A 17828-nucleotide genomic window follows, 5' to 3' on the forward strand; every position below is an offset into this window, starting at 1 on the left:
ACTAAAGCAATCCTATAATATACTTATGGATAGTGGCCCATAGCTTAAAAAACACCAGTTTAGTACGTTCTTGGGTTACAAAGTCCCCTAGCTTGAAAATAGAAGTATAGTGAATATATTATTGCAGCAGTCCTGGCTTAATATAAAAATACCCAGGCCCATGGAAATATGAAAAGCTAAATAATGTTCTAGAAATGGAATCATCACGACTCATTTAGAGACTTTTTGATGGAGGCAAGAGAGAACTGAAGATGACTCTAGCATTATATACCTAAAGGGTCAGAGGAAAAGTCACTCTGTGGATAGTATTGGAAACACCAGAGATGGGTGATGATTTGAAAATACAAAATGGCCTTTTACTTTTTCTCTCAGACTGAAATGTTTTATCAATTTTTCATCCATTTAACTTCTCAGTTTGTCTTTTCTCCTGCTTTACTTTTTATGAGTTTTGTGTCTTTTATCCTGCATTAATTTATAACTTACACAGGGAGTTATTCTGATTTCTACTTCTTTCTTCATTTACCACAGTACTGAGTATGGTATTCTGCAAGGACATGTGTGCCAGCCATGTTAAAAAACTAACTGGTTTACTGAAATATGCTTCTTAAAAAGTTGCATGGGGCTTCCCTGGTGGCGCGGTGGTTGAGAGTACGCCTGCCGATGCAGGGGACATGGGTTCGTGCCCCGGTCCGGGAAGATCCCACATGCCGCGAAGCGGCTGGGCCCGTGAGCCATGGCCGCTGAGCCTGCGCGTCCGGAGCCTGTGCTCCGCAACGGGAGAGGCCACAGCAGTGAGGCCCGCGTACCGCAAAAAAAAAAATAAATAAATAATAATAAAAAAAATAAATAAATAAAAAAGTTGCATGTATAGACTTTTCTCCTCCTTGTTCTCCAGCTCTCAGTGACAATTGGAAGGGCATAGTCTCTACTTGAAAAAGAGAGGAGTTTGACCTAAGATGTAACTTAGTTCAAATCCCAGCTCCTGACACTTGTTAGTTTTGTTGTAACCTTGGAGAAGAGCATAGCTTCTTGATTAGTCAGAATGTTTCCAGTGGCAAGTGACAGAATCCCAAATCAACCTGGTTTGAGCAAAAAGGGAAATTGTTGGCTCACATGGCTGAGTCATTATCTTGTAAATATTAATTTCAGGAATCCGTGGCTCTTTCTGTCAATCCTCCTTTCTTCTCTGTTGGCTTTGTTCTCAAGGCTTACAGTATTTCTCTTTGTGGTAGGAAAAAATGATCTCTAGCAGCTCCAGACTTACATTCCACAGGTTAACAACACCAAGTGAAAGAGAATTTCTTTCCCAGTTGTTCCAGAAAAATGTCCTGAGACTAATGCTGATTGGTTCTAATTTACCTGGGTTGGGTCATGTGCCCATCTCTGAACCTAGCAAAGAGAATCCACTCTAGCAAAGAGAATCCACTGCCTCATTTGCTAAGCCTGGAGCAGGAACCCAGGCCTAGAGCCAGGGTATGATCCAACCATCTGAGCACATAGATGGAGAGTAATAGTTCTCCAAAAGAAATATTCTTATAAGGAGAAAAAAGAGGCAAAAAATACAGATGTCTGCTTTATCTCTTAAAGCCTTAGTTCCTTTACACTAAGATATGAATGATATTGCCTATGTTTGGGGTGAGAATTAGAAATAGCAAGCAGGTAAAGCCATGGTAAAAGAGTAGGTATTCAACAAGAGCAAATAACAAATGATGAAGCAAATGGGGTAAAACAATAACAATATGTTTTTTTAGAAAGTTTTAAGAGTAGATTCTCAATAACTATTTTTAATATTTCTCCCAAACCTGGGTCAACCATATTCAAGACTACAAAATCATTATAAGATAGCATTGCTTTTGGTCCTTCTAAGTGTGTTAGAATCTTACACTATTAACAAAGCCAATTTAATACAGATATTGGGTGCCAGAGGATTTAGACAAGCAATTTTTAAAAATCTCTGACGCTAGGTAAAGCTAGACATACTAACACATTCATAGTTTGTTATCAAGCATCATAGATATTATAAAATATCAATCAGGGAAAATTCTATTGATCACCAGAGAGTCCCAGAGCTCCACTGGAAAATAATTTTACTGTAGATATGAAGCTCTTGGTATTAGGTGAAGAAACCTAATCAGCCACTCAAATGATAGGAGGGTAATTGAGAAATAAAGACCTGAAGGGCCCCTCTAAGGATAAAGGAGCAGGGTGTTGCCATTCTTTCTCGAGACAGAAAAACAAGAAATAGAAAATGTCTGGAGACAATCATAACCCATTTAGGAATTTATAAATATCAGTTACATTTGAATTTACAAGAAAGAAAAATTTCTATGAGCACTGAAAAGTGAATATAATACTGTCTAGAACCTTGATTTGATCAATAGAATTCATGTTGTATCACATAATCAGATGTAGTTTGTGCTATGTGATGTGAGCTGCTCTGGAATGCCCCTTCTTGCTGAGGAATAAATGACTGAGCCCTTAGAACTGAGAAGAGGCAGGCTACACAAATCTTGAGATTGTGAGATTCACCAGCCTGTATCGAGGAGTCCTTCTTCTCACAGGTGGAAGTCAAATCACCATTATGGACCATGGAAAATGTGAGATTTGTGAAATTTGCATAAAAGTGGGACTTGGGGTATAATATCTGTATTCCCAAGACTTACTATCCTAAAAAATGTGTCAGTTCACTTTTTACACTATTTAGCTCACTAAGGGGAAAAAGGGAAATGTGGAAATGGGCATGAAGAAACGAACGGCAATGAAAGGAAAAAGAGAATAAGTACTAAAGTTAAATGTGACCTATTTTCAATTTTTTTCCTTGGGCCAATCTGACTGAAGGTTAAGGTTTCTGAAGGGAAAACAAGAATCTACATGCCTGAATATCATAAGTATTTAAGCCAGATGAAAGCATTTAGCTTAGCTTGATCGAGCTCCTGTTTTCTAAGTGGGAAAACTGAGGCTTAAAGATGCTAAGTAATGTGGCTATCATTGGGCCTAAAAGAATGAGAACTCTAAGGTAACAGAGTTCACTTTTCTGAATTACAAGGAAAAAGTATTTATTTACTCAGCAAAAAATATGTCATTCAGCACAGATGCAGATAAATAGCAAATGACTACTTAGATGACCGTAGAGCCCAAAGTGTTCATTATTGTTTAAGAATTCTCTGGCTTACCTATTCTCTGTCTCCTGTATTTAGTATCACATATCAGCAATGGGTTTGTGGGCATTTATTGCCAGGGGGAAATGAGAGGAATTGGGTAGCAGAAGGAAATTAATTCTTCTGGAAAAAACCTAAGTAAGGATTCCCCTTTTAAGTTCCAGAACCTAGACATACAAGGTTTTTGTGCAGCCTTGCCAGGTACACAGTATATTTGTTGAGTTTTGGTTGTCTATGTCTGTTCCTCTTGACTTGGTGACACATTCTCAACCCTTTGGATGAATCCCGCTTTACTGATGAGTGTGCCGAGATCATCTCTCCAAGTGTCTCTGGTCAAGTGGTAGGCCCATGAGTCAAGCCAAGCCACTTGCATTCTCCTTTGAAGATCTTTAACTCTTGAGTCAAAATGCAAAGCCCTAAAACCTGTAGAGGTGTTTAAGATGGATGAGACTGCCCACCATTTCCTACCACCTTCTCCTAGTTCCTGTCTTTCCTTGAATCGACACCCTCTCCTTTTGTTCAGTAGAGCTAGCCAATATAGTTTTAATTCATGTATTTTCTGTTTAAATCTCAGCACTCAGGTTACTCACAGCTTAGTAGGGGGAATGTTATATCACAAGACCTAGCACACTGTCTGCCACTTAGAAAACCTTCAATAAACATTTTTTACGTGACTTTTGTGATCAAGGTAAATGTTGGCTACCATTGAAGCAAACAGGGTGATCACTTTACACAGGGTAGGTATAGGGAAGGATTACCAGAGGAACATGACTGAATGAATCATCTTTTTACTTCCCTCAGTGCCTTATATAGAGTAGGTCTTCAATAAATGTTTGAATCAAAAATGTGAAATCCTATAAAAATGTGTTCCAGTGAATCTCAAAATGATATAATTTCACTAATCCTTTTTCACAACCTTCTAAGATTTGTTGTACTGAATAAGCCAACTTAGAAAAAAATTAAAGCCAGGGATGGGAATTTTCATCTCCTTTTCACTTTTGCTAATAATGTCACCATCCCCTAAGAGTGAAAGAGCTGAGTACTTTCTCATCAAGGTCTAAGGAATCACAAACAGCCCTGCCTTTCACTGAGTGCCAGAACCAGTAATAGGGAAAACTGGAGAAAATTCTCAGGAGGAAAAGCTAATTTGAAACCCTCTCCACAAAATGTTGGCACTTGACAGCTCTGTGTTTTCAGAGTCTGTCACCAAGGTGTTATCAGAATAAAGGAAGTCTTTTTGAGTTACACACAGGGTTTGGAGTTCTTTGAAGACCACCAACATGGGTTCTGGGAACTGGAAATATTTATTGGACCTATGTAAAATTTGAGGAACTGTGGCAATGTATTTTCTGCCCATAACCTTCTTAGTCTTTGCTTGTGGGCCTAAAATAACATTTTTTCTTCTTTTACTACAAATGGTGAAGCACTGGGAAAACTGCATACTTATTGAAAATATGTCAAGAAGGACTTAAGAGTAGAATTACTGCCAACAGTCTACCACTTTAGGGTAGTGCAAACAGGTTAAAATAGTATCCTGAACCCAAGCAGCAATCTTTCATAATCCTCCCTATTCTACTTAGGCTTCTGAGTTTTATAAGCATTGACAACTATAGTAACAAAGTGCCCACGGAAGTTTTCAGAGAATCTGGGATACACCTTAGTGTGAAAAAAGTCAGTCCCAAAGTTTTGTCATTTGGGACAAATGATAGGATAGTGTAGGTCAGTTATAGAACCAAATGGGTAAACACTAGTCAGAAGATACAAGTTTGAGTTGCTTTTGGTTACCAACTGGAAACATCATTTAATCTCTGAGTTCTAGTTTGTTCATCTAAAAAAATAATAGTAATTTTTATAGGGTGCTTGTGAGGATTAAATGGAATAATACACATGAAAGCATTTTGTCCACTGTTAGGCACTGTATAGCAGATGATAATGATTATAGGCATAAAGCAGCAAAAAAAAAAAAAAAAAAAAAAACGCTTTAGAAGCAAAGATGTCTTCACAAATCAGGCAAAGAAGTCAAACCACATCAATGTCTCCAGGTTTATCTAGAGGGATCTGCCTCCTTTGCTGAGAATCTTTGTTGTGCCTTTTCCTGCCAAAATTGGAGTTTTCTTCTACTATTCTGCTTTTCTTTGTTTATCCTCTCATAACTTCTAACTGAGGACTTGAAGCTCAAGCACAGGAAAGGAGAATGGTGGAGGAGAACTTAGAGAGGGTGCTGTGGCTTCACATCAGAACTGGGATGGTCCCAGAAAAACTGCCCTCTAAACATGACAGTCACTGTTCCTGGAAGGAAGGGGAGAATCAGAATTAGGACTCTGGGCCCTGGTGAAATTATACCCAGAAATGGTTTTGCAGCTACTTAACCATCTTCTGACTCTACCTATTTGAGGCTGTTCCAGAATGTTCTTGTGCCATGTTGAATAGCAGGTGGTGATGACAAGCCTGATGAGTTTATTATTGAGAAGTAGTTGTAAGAGCAGGCCAAGTAAACTTCACCTCTCCTTTCTAGGTCCAACAGCAGAAATCTAGCCCCTTTCATTCTCCAAGGAAACTTTCTATGGCCTTGAAAATTGCATGGCTCCCAGCCATCCCAGTGCTGCCAACGATGCTTCTAGGAGCTTTTACTATAGCTTCTTCACATTTTTCTCCCTCAGTCCTTCAAGGTTTCTCCTTCACATCTACTGCTAGGTCTGTAAAAATACACAATACGTAGTGTGCTGGTTCTTATCAGGCCCAATAGCCCCATAAGAAAAATAAAGAAAGAACCAGAAAAAGATTCATGTGTATAATAAAGAGTTCTTGTAATTTTTCCATTTGTTCTGCTTGACTACTAAAATTTAAAAGTCTAAAAGTTTCCTCAGCCAGTCTGCTGGTATGTCAACAATCACAAAACAAAAGTTCACAGAGTACAAAGCATTCTACTAAGTGAGGAAGATTATTAAAACACAGTCAGTAGGGCTTCCCGGGTGGCGCAGCGGTTGAGCGTCCGCCTGCCGATGCAGGGGACACGGGTTCGTGCCCTGGTACAGGGGGATCCCACGTGCCGCGGAGCGGCTGGGCCTGTGGGCCATGGTCTCTGGGCCTGCGCGTCCGGAGCCTGTGCTCCGCAGCGGGAGAGGCCGCAGCGGGGAGAGGCCCGCGTACCGCAAAAAAAAACAAAAAAAACCAGTCAGTTCCCTCCCTCAAACATTTTAGAATTTCCCTAATAACTTACAATAAATAAAATTCCCACCAGATTTCAATTTTCAAAGAGCATTTTATAAAACTATGGGACTATCCATGTCAATTTAAAATATATGTATATTTTTCATTCAGATTATAAATTGATAAGCTCAGCACAGAAAAAAATTATTTTAAAATCAGATAAATATAGAAACCACCCATAGTCTTACCACCAAGAGTTAACTGCTCAAATAAATCTAATATATATCTCTCCTTCTATGCATATTATTTTGCAGAGTTGTGTCTGTATTATATATACAATTTTCTAATCTATTTTTCACTTGTTATGTTACAAGCATTTCTCATCCATTAGAGAACATTTATGTATAGTGTTTCAATGACTGTCTATTAAATAAATATTATATTAGTGAATAATATACAGTCATTAAAACTCTATTCATGAAAAATTTTCTAATAAATACATATGATTTCAATATATTTACTAGTATATTAATATATTTAATATCTAAGTGAAAGGTATATCTAGAGGTGACTTTACATCCTTTTAAATATTTGATGTGATTAATATTTCTATGCCTAAGTCTGTCTGCATCTCGGATTATTTCTTTAGGATATATTTCCCAGGTGGAAATATTAGATAAAATCACTAGAACTTAGTTTTTGTGTAATAATTATTTGGAGATCTTGATACATGGGACCACAGCAAATTTTAAATTCTAGGCCAATTTCATATCACTCTACATTGAAGTCATAAAAATATGAGAATTATCTTTAGTAATAGATAATGTTATTTACCATTTTACTTGTGCTCTTCTAAATCCCTTACATACTGGATCCCACTTAATACTCCCAATGACCCTCACAGGTAAGCACTGTTTGTTAACCCAATTTAACATAATAGGATAGTGAAGACCAGACAGTTGAAATAACTGGCCCAAGGTCCACAGCTAGGGATAGTCAGAATCAAGATTTGAACCCATGCAACCTGCCTCCAGACCTTCATGTTTCACTACCACCTGCCCACTAGTGAGAAATTTTTCAGCACTCAAGGCAGAAAAGTAGCAAACCTTCCCCCTATAGAATGTTAACATACGATTTATTATCTACTTTCTTCCATTAAAGAAGGTACTCTAACTTGAATGCCAGCAGGATAAAATTAAAGCAATCACAGCACACACTGGCCAGAAGGGCTGAGTTAGGATGCTGCTGAAAGGAGTAGATATTCATGAAAAGGAAATTTTAGGGGAAAACCACAGAGGGGTGTCGTAGAGAAAAGTCTATTTAGAGCATTCAGACATAGCTCTCAACTAATGTCTCCAGGTTTAACTAAGGTTAACTGAATATGAAGGGCAACAGAGAAGAAAATTTGGTTTGGATGGAGTGTGGGAACCAGGAAATAATAGCTAGTTGGGCAGGAAAAGCTCATCCACTGACTTGTAAGTGCCTTAGAAAAGGACTCATGTCTTTTCTGCAATTAAATACCAGCACTCAACAGGCTGCCTGGCATATAGAAGCCTCCAATAAATGGTTTTTGGACAAAAATGAATTATGCTGTTTGTCAGAGAGCCTCTGAGGTCAACTGTCCAATCGGGGACAACTGAAATCCAATCTACTTAGACATGAACAGTATGAGATAAAAGAAGTGGATTTGTAGAAAGATATTTGAACTGCAGGAAGAGTGAGTGAAAGTTGAAGTTCTGCACAGATTGTAAAAATTAAGGGCCTAACTAAAATATTTTTACACAGAAAATGCTTTGGTTCTGACTATAAATTCAGATATTTTAATCAGAATTATACTAAAGTTTTACACTTTTATTTAAGAAATATCTCCTGAGCAAATTTTCATTAAAAGAGAATAACAGAGAAGGGACTGACAACAAGAGGGTAAGGGAAAGGTCAAGGAAAGGGAGATAGAATCTGTAGGGTACTTAAGCCAGGGCAGGCCTGGAATCCTAAAGAAAAGTTATGCATGTGGATATTTAACTTGTGATTTGTGCAACTTTAATATATTACATGGGGCGTAATTTTTACAGATTGAAATTCTTGGCTTTATCACTTGATATCTTATATCCTTTGCAGTTGTCTCCTATGCTGTCCTTGCCCATAGGTCTTAAAATGGTATGATGTATCACTAAATTTTAAATGATGCTGATAAAATCACAATAATGATAATGAAGAACTTTTTCCAAATTCATCCGCTTATCTCCCAATCAATTAAGGTTTAACTTGAAAACATTTGACAATATTATATGCCTGTTCTTCTCCAAGTTTAAATGTGTATTTAGAATCATGCTGTATTTAATGGGGGGCTCTGTTAACTGATGGTTAAGAATATAGTCTTGAAGACCTGGATTCTGGTCCTAGCTCTACTTCCTGGATGTGTGACCTTGAGGTAAGTTAACTGAGCTTCAGATTTCTCATTAGAAAATGCGGATAATAATATCTATTTAATAAAATTGTTATAAGACATAAATGGCAGGATGTACGGAAAGTGCTTAGCACAATGTCTGGTACTTAGTGGGCAACAAGTGAATAGTAGCTGCTGCTGACCCTAATTCAACTCTTTGGAATTTGCAAAATGGATCATAACTATTACAAGAAACAGGATTCCTCATGAGACTCCCATAACTTCCTGGAGATGGGTAGGCCAGAAATTCTCTGGGAACTGTTGAAACTTTTGTTTCCAGATCTGATGAATTCCAGCACTTGCGCAAAAAGCAGAAATGAAAACCATCAACTAGCATCTGCAAAAATCATTATATATGAAAATTTGGGGTCAGTTCTCTTTGGATCCCAGCCATATTCCACTTCTTAGTGTGAGTTTTTACATGTATTTTGTGCTTTTGCTTTGGACTTTGTTCAGATCGTCAGCTAACATCAGTGAGTTCCCCTATGAACAATCTTGTTCTCCTGTGTTATACAAAGAGGTTAAGACTTGCTTATGAAGGGACAAAGACAACCTCAGTTAGAAGATACTAGTACAGTTGGAGGGAAATGTGTGACTCAGTAGTGAATTCTTCTTTTTCCTATCTGTTCATTTGTTGGCTGTCCAGTATATTGAAAGCTGGAGAGGATACCCTCTCCAGTTTTCCTCTTGATCTTGTGCATTGTTCCCTTAGTTCTAAAGTAAATATATGATTCTCATCACAAGAAAAAATTTTTTGTAACTATGTATGGTGATAGATATTAACTAGACTTATTGTGGTGACCATTTTGCAATATATACAAATATCGAATCATTATGTTGTACATCTGAAACTAATACAATATGTCAATTATATCTTAATAAATTAATAAATAAAATAAACACATGAAAGCAAAATTCAAATATATAAAAATGTTCCAACAAGCCCTTAGTGTAAGATAATACAAGTACATGAAACCACCAAGCAGAATATAAGAAGCAAGGCCTGAATTTACATACATGTGATAATTTGAAGCCTAAGGTTTAATTGAATATTTTTTATAGATGAAACTCAAAGTCTTACTATTAAATACACTGCCAAAAAGAAAAAAAAAGTCAATTTAAACTAGGCAGAAATTTAGTTGTGTTAAAAGAGTGAGGAAAACATAGACAAAAATCATTAACCTCCCTTCCTGAGGCGCAAATTAACTTCCTAGCACCCGCTTTATGGCATGGGCCATGTTCCTGCCTATAATTTAATAAGCTAGGAGGGTAATAAGATTTTTTTAAAGGGAGGGAACCTAATACATTAGCTGGTAATTTTGAAAATGAAGTAAACTGAAAGAAGATACTACCAGATAAAAAGGCAAATAAGAAATCAGAATAAAACTAGATAAGATGGAGTGAAGGGGCTTCCCTGGTGGTGCAGTGGTTGAGAGTCCGCCTGCCGATGCAGGGGACGCGGGTTCGTGCCCCGGTCCGGGAGGATCCCACATGGCCGCGGAGTGGCTGGGCCCATGAGCCATGGCCGCTGAGCCTGTGCGTCCGGAGCCTGTGCTCCGCAATGGGAGAGGCCACAACAGTGAGAGGCCCGCGTACTGCAAAAAAAAAAAAAAAAAAAAAAAAAAAAAGATGGAGTGAAAATAAAAGTTATGAAAGAAAACTAAATGAATTGCATAAATGTAAGTTAATTAAAAAATCAATTAAAACAATTGTATAAATTAGTAAGAAAAGACAAAATAGATTTCAACTGATTAAACTGGAGGCTAAAAGTTTTAAATAAATAATATTGTTAGGATATAATAAGTAATTTAATAGAGTGGGTATTAGGAGACTATAAACCAATGGTGGGGGTGTGTGTATGCATGTCGTGCTTTTGCTACATTAAAATGATGATACAAATTCAAAAGCTTATTGCAATTGTGAAGTTCTCAAAATAAAGAAGCCACAAAGCCTAGCATTCTACCCTTTTTTGCCCTTCTGTGTATGGGGTTGATTCATGGTTTCTGTGAACTGAGAACTGGGGGCTGACAGAGGAAACCCAGACTGCTGCTCTGTGCCTCCCATAACTGTTTCCTGTTCCTATTGCCCCGACCATCTAGAGACACCTGCGTCAGGGGAAAATACTCTCCTTAGTGAACGTGAAGCTAAGAGTTCCACTGCATCAGACCCACCCAACAAGGGCAAGCACACTAAGAGGTGTGGTCAATCTTACGTCATTTTGGCAGCAGCAGAAGTCAGTCATTACACTGATAAAGATATTCATCACTCAGATTCTATTTTACCTCATTTGGACAAGCAATCTTTTCTGCCTGATCATAGTCAAAACTGTATTTTTCACCCAAATAACTTGGATGTAAAGCCTTTGGAAAATGTTTAGCTATCATTTTTTGATGATAAGACTTCACATGTTCAAAGCTAAGTTAAATGTGGTTCTTTTAACTGCACTTTGGAAGTCAGAATTATCATCGAATAGCTCAAAAATTAATATAAGAATATAAATGTCATTGATTAGAAACAGTTCTAACACAATCTTGTATTGTGAGAATTTTTAACTTTATTGTAAAATCAACTGTTTTCATATTCTTCACCTTGAAAATCTCTCATTACATTATGACTCTGATCCCAGATTGTTGTTTTTATTTAATAGCTTTTTGTTCTTTTATAATTTAAATGTTTCTTATGTTTAACTAAATGAACATAAGGAGATATATTAATTTTTAAAGCTCTAATCACTTTGTAATTAATGTGCTTTCTTTACCAGACACCTCAAAATTCCATTCACATCTGAAACATCTCACCTTAAACTGCTTATCTAGATAGCTTTCAATTTTCCACAGTCTCTGAGGTATAATCAGTCACTAGGGAGGATGTCTCCCTACCTTTTTATTTTCTTCTAGATATTGCAATGTTACCAGGCCTCCCTTTAAAAATATTGCAAAGTTTGGTCTGGAAGAAAATGATATCATTTGTAGCTATTACTGGAAAAGTTTGTCATCACCTCAGTAATATTCCTCCTGGTTATTTCATACCTTGGCAGTGGTATGCCCTTCAAAAAACATAAGTAATGGAATTGAACTCTCCCCAAGTATTCCTTAAGAACCTATTTTGGTTCTTAAAACTTTCTCCCTTAGATCTTGTCCTTAGTTCAAAAGTCTCTTCTTGCCTATATTCTGTCAGAGATGCACAGAAAATGTTTTTTGTAGTGCAAATGTTTTAAAGGTATTCATTATGTGGCAGAGATATTAAGAGTCTTCACAGAATAACCCTCATCAGCTAATGGGCCCTAGTAGGATGAGCTTGTAGAAGTCACTGTAATACACAGTGTTGGAGAAATTTATAGCCAGTCTATCAGCAGGATGTATTAGACATTTAGTCATGAACTAGGTGCCTAATTCAGAGCTGACAAAAGGTAAAATCTCATAACAGTCCCTCACAAGGAGTAGTTTCAGGAAAAACACCACTTCTCTGTAAAGCCTTAGTTACCTATAACTGGAAGTCTTGTTCCTGGATTTGTATGAGAAAGAAGATGTTTGCAATATTTAAAGAGTTTCTCTAGTAATTCCTGACATTGCATGATTCTAAAATGTATTCTATTAGTTCCAAAGAAGCAGCTCTTTTTTAACAGAACTATAATTTTTTTTTTTTTGCAGTATGCAGGCCTCTCACTGTTGTGGCCTCTCCCGTTGCGGAGCACAGGCTCCGGACGCGCAGGCTCAGCGGCCATGGCTCATGGGCCCAGCCGCTCCACGGCACGTGGGATCTTCCCAGACCGGGGCACGAACCCGCGTCCCCTGCATCGGCAGGCGGACTGTCAACCACTGCGCCACCAGGGAAGCCCCAGAACTATAATTTTTTTAACTGATTGTCTTGGCATGACTGTGTAAGATACAAGTCAAGATATAGGGAAAGAACTCAAAGTACATTAAGGAAAAAGATAAAACTAAATTTAAAGCTATATAATAATATTTACATCACATTTACTATTGGTCAGCCACTGTTCTCAACAATTCATATATTTTAACCCATGTAATCCTCTCAAGAAGTCTATGAGCTGAGTTTTACTATAACCCCATTATTCAGATGTGGATACTCAAACACAGAAACCAGCTTACAGTAACAGAGAACAATGATTTCAACCCAGGGAGCCTGGCTCCAGAGATGGGCTCATAAACATTACACTCACTACATTGTCTCTTAATACCTTTCATCATGCCTCTACATGCTCAAGAGCACAAAATTCAGGGCTGATATCTCCAAGTGCAACTATAACAAGACATTTCTTGAATTAACACTGATCCACTAGATCTATCAATGAGAACAGGTAGAACTAATAAACAGTGCTAGGATGGGAAAAATCAAAAAGCAAGTAAGCATGAGATAATATCAAAACAAAAAGATGCCAGTTTAAATCAAAATACATTTTTAAAAACTGTCCTAGCAAAGACATAATTTTCTGGCACATAAAATACATTTTAAAATAATATGCTTTTAAATATATTAGAAGAGCAATGATACCAGTATAATAATTCTTATATTTATTCAGTGTATCCCTAAGCCCAGTGCTGTCAGTTTCAAACGCAAAGCCTGTCATACTAACTTGCTTTTATTCCTCTAGTATGAGATATTCTATTAGGCATTGCCTTAGTCTAAAGGTTGAGTGAATGTATTTTTAAAAATCAACACATGAAGAAGCCTATTTCATCTAATTAGATTAATCCTCACCTAATGAATACACAGGGAGTTGCTTCAGAGTCATGAATCCAGCTCTTAGACAGTAGGTATTTAACCAATATTTCTTGCATGAATTAATAAATAAATTTATCTTGCCACCAAAGCAGGAAAGCAGAGTGTGTTTTCCTTGAACATGATGACATAGGAACTTGGGTTTCTCTCTCAACTTCCTATTGAAGGGTAGCAGAATATGCCACCACCAAATATGCCACTTTGGCATAAGAATTATTTTGAGCTGAAGGCAATTGAGAAGCAAGTATAAGAAAAGCTCTCTGCCCTCCCCCATTTGCCTAAAAGAACATAAATTTATAAAGGTGTCCCTCTCCTCTCTCTATCAGGAAAGGACAGAAGTTAATCCCCAGAGATAATTCTAGACCCTTATAAGCCCAGAGACAGCACCAGGAAAATCTACATAACAAACCTTATTAACTAGTCCTTATCTTCCATTAGTTCCCCAGTATATCTACCTTTCTGCAATTTGCCTCCCTAGGAACTCAAAGTCCTTTTCCTTTGTCTTATTACTTCTGTAAAATTTTATTTTTCTGTTGTTAAGATAAGCCTAGGTTCTAGCCTTTGAGTTACTCATCACTGAGTACTTCCATGTGTGTGCAATGCACTTGTTAGTAAACTTGTTTGGTTTTCTCTCATTAATTTGTCAGTCTTACTTGCAGGGCTCTCTGCTCAATGAATCTAAGATGGGTAGAGGAACAAAAAAAAAGTTTCCTTCCCTATACTATTAAAGTGAAATATAAAAATAGAGAGGGGAGATCACAAAAACACAATAAAATAAAATGAAAGGCCAATTATTTACAAGAAACCAGTGTTTTACTCAAGTCATTTAGTTGATTCAAAACACATGAACAATTGGTATTACTTACTGGCCGATTCAACCTCTTTTCTTAAAATTTTTTTCATTTTTCATACAATTTTTTAAAGTTACAGGTTCAACCTCTTGAACGAAAATGAGGCACCTCTAACAGTCCTCAGCTCAGGGATAATAAAAGTACAATGATTTGCATGTAGATTGGAGCTGTTGGAAACTATTCCTCAAACTTCTTTTTGCCTGTGAAACCACGGACCACCCAACTTGTACCTTCAATGTACTGGGGCCACAGACCTTCCTCCCAAAGTGGGTATTAAAACAAAGCTGAGAAGAGAGGATAGAGGCAGGAGAAAAGACTGCACTCTAGACACAGAGTGGCTGACAGCTGGCTAGTGCGGGATAATGTGTCTAGAAAAAGGTACTTCCCTGAAGGTTCATTGTCTTCAATTTTCAAAAATTTGAAAATCTGGATGTCAGAACTTTCAGTATCCTGTTAGTGGTATTATAAACCTCAGAATATTTTCTATTCCTTCAAGATCCATTAGGCCTCCACACCATGCAGTTATGCTACTGTAGGAAAATTTGTTCCCAGGACTAGATATGGATTGGCCTTTTTACATTTTCTAAAATAGGTATTTTCAAAAGGGGTGGTACTGCCCCTTTGGGGGACAGACGGGGATATGTGAAAACCTTTGGGATTGTCACCACCATTTTCAGAGTGTCACTACTGTTATTTTGTTTGAGAGATGGGGATGTCAAATGTCCTGCTGTATGTGAAACCATCCAGCCCAATAAACAATAATCTACCCAAAATGCCAATAGTGCTCTGTTGAGAAACCCAAACCCTAGAACATAAGTCACTACCTGAAATGTCACACAGAAGCTTAAGATGTAAAATGGATAAAAGCAAAGCCCAATAATGAAATAACAAAATTTTGGTGGAATGCCCTAAAAATCACAAAGAAAATAAAAAGTCTCACTCTCACCCAGTATTATTTAGTGCTATTCCTGAAATTCTGACTATGCATAAGGATGGGAAACAGAAAAAAGAATTCCTTAAAAATTGTTAAAAATAATCTCTTGGGGGCTTCCCTGGTGGCACAGTGGTTAAGAATCTGCCTGCCAATGCAGGGGACATGGGTTCGAGCCCTGGTCTGGGAAGATCTCATAAGCCGCAGAGCAATTAAGCCCGTGTGCCACAACTACTAAGCCTCTGCTCTAGAGCCCACGAGTCACAACTACTGAAGCCCGCACACCTAAAGCCCATGCTCTGCAACAAGAGAAACCACTGCAATGAGAAGCCAGTGCACTGCAACGAAGAGTAACCCCCACTCGCCGCAACTAGAGAAAGCCCATGCGCAGCAATGAAGACCCAATGCAGCTAAAAATAAATAAATTTTAAAAATAATAATCTCTTGATACAGATATACTCAGTTAATAGGAACCCCATGCACCAATAATAACAGGAAAAATCAAATGGCAAGATAATTCACAATAAAAATACAAAATGCCAAGGGCTTCCCTGGTGGTGCAGTGGTTGAGAGTCCGCCTGCCGATGCAGGGGACGCGGGTTCGTGCCCCGGTCCGGAAGATCCCACGTGCCGTGGAGTGGCTGGGCCCATGAGCCATGGCCGCTGAGCCTGTGCGTCCGGAGCCTGTGCTCCACAACGGGAGAGGCCCGCATACTGCAAAAAAAAAAAAAAAATACAAAATGCCTAGGAATAGCCTTGATTAGAAAAGTAGGACCAATCTGAAGAAAATAGAAGAAAGAAAATTTGAATATAGAAGACATCATTGACATATAGAGCAATAAATGAAAGGTCATATGCTCTTTACCAGGTAAATTATTGTTCGGTAGTTTCAATCTATATTTCTTTCTTCTTCTTCCTCTTCTTTTCTCCTTCTTCTTCTTCTTCTTCTTCTTCTTCTTCTCCTTCTCCTCTTCTCCTTCTCCTTGTCCTCCTTCTCCTTCTCCTTCTTCTTCTTCTCCTTCTCCATCTTCTTCTCCTTTTTCTTCTTTTTCTTCTTCTTCCTCTTCCTCTTCCTCCTCTTCCTCTTCTTCTCCTTCATCTTCTCCTTCTCCTGCTCCTTCTTTTTCCCACTTTACAAAATTATTGCTGCATATATCTGGGAGAATAAGAAGGAAACTGTTATATAATGAAGTATTTGTTTGATCTTGATGTCTGATTCCTGGGAATGAGCCTCTAAATCTTTGGAATTTCCCGAGTGTTAGAAATGCCTTTGTTGGTGAACCCATCAGCCACACCTGAGTTATGCTAATGAGACAACTCATGGAAGACCCCAAGTTAACTTCAGGATGGGAGCTGGTCATTCCAGAAATACCAACTATATTATTAGAGGATTGAGACTTTGAACCACATGATATCAACTCAGTGTCGAACTTCTGAGAAGGGGAGGAGTGGCCAATGATTTGATCAACCATTCCTATATAATGAAAGCCCAGTAAAAACTCTGAAGCCTGAGTGAGCTCCCATGGTTGGTTATCATACACTGATGTGCCAAGAGAGTGGCACATTCTAAAGACACAGAAGCTTCATGTTTAGGATTCTCCCAGACTTCATCCTATGCCTGTCCCTCTTTGGCTGGTCCTCATTTGTATCCTTTATGATAGAACTGTAACTGTAAGTGTAATGCTTCCCTGAGTTCTGTGAGTCATTCTATTGAGTTGTTGAACCTGAAGGGGTAGTGGGAACCCATGAGTTTGTAGTTGGTCAGAGATGTAGGTGACCTGAGAACTGTGGAGCTTGTGGCTGGTGTCTGAAGTGAGGGGAGTCTTGTGGAGGACTGTTTGCTTAATCTGTGAAGTCTGCACTCATTCTGGGTAGTCAGTGTCAGAATTGCATTGCAGAAACAATAACAAATAAAATTTTTAGTTCAGGTGGTAAAATTAATTATATCCTTATATAAGGCAGAAATTATTTCTGTCTCATTGAGCTGCCTGTTTATTCTGAAAGACTTTATTTCAAAGGATGAATCCCAAACCAATATTCCCTTGTACTGAAGATAACTCTCCATAGGTCTCTTGTGATTCTGCACATCCTCTGAGCAAAGATTGACTTGGTTCTGGACTATCATTTCAAGGATGTTTGTACAGCAGTCTTGGAAGATAGGGATAGTGTTTCCCAGCAGAGTAAAAAAACAGACATGCTTATTAACGATTATAGAAGCTTTCTCTAAGCTCAAGTTTTCTCAAATGCAGCCCACTATGTATGCTGATGTCACCTTTTCATGTTATCTTGTGGGAATTGGGGCTCAAAGAACTGGCACAAAATAATTTTGATTCTTTGGCTACTGATTTTGCTACGAGTAATAAAATCTTTTATCTTAGACCCAGGAGTCTTGAGTGTTCTACTAGCATCCATGAACCTGTGACAGACCAATTTTTTAATTTGCAGGTAGTGTAATATCTCTGTACTCTTCATTGTTCTTGACACAATAGTCCTCTTGCACCTACCTTAACATAGGTTTTCTGGCAAAGCATTATAGCTACTCCAGCCCT

This window comes from Hyperoodon ampullatus (genome assembly GCF_949752795.1).
Source record: "Hyperoodon ampullatus genome assembly, chromosome: 5".
In the NCBI taxonomy this organism is placed as follows: Eukaryota; Metazoa; Chordata; class Mammalia; order Artiodactyla; family Ziphiidae; genus Hyperoodon; species Hyperoodon ampullatus.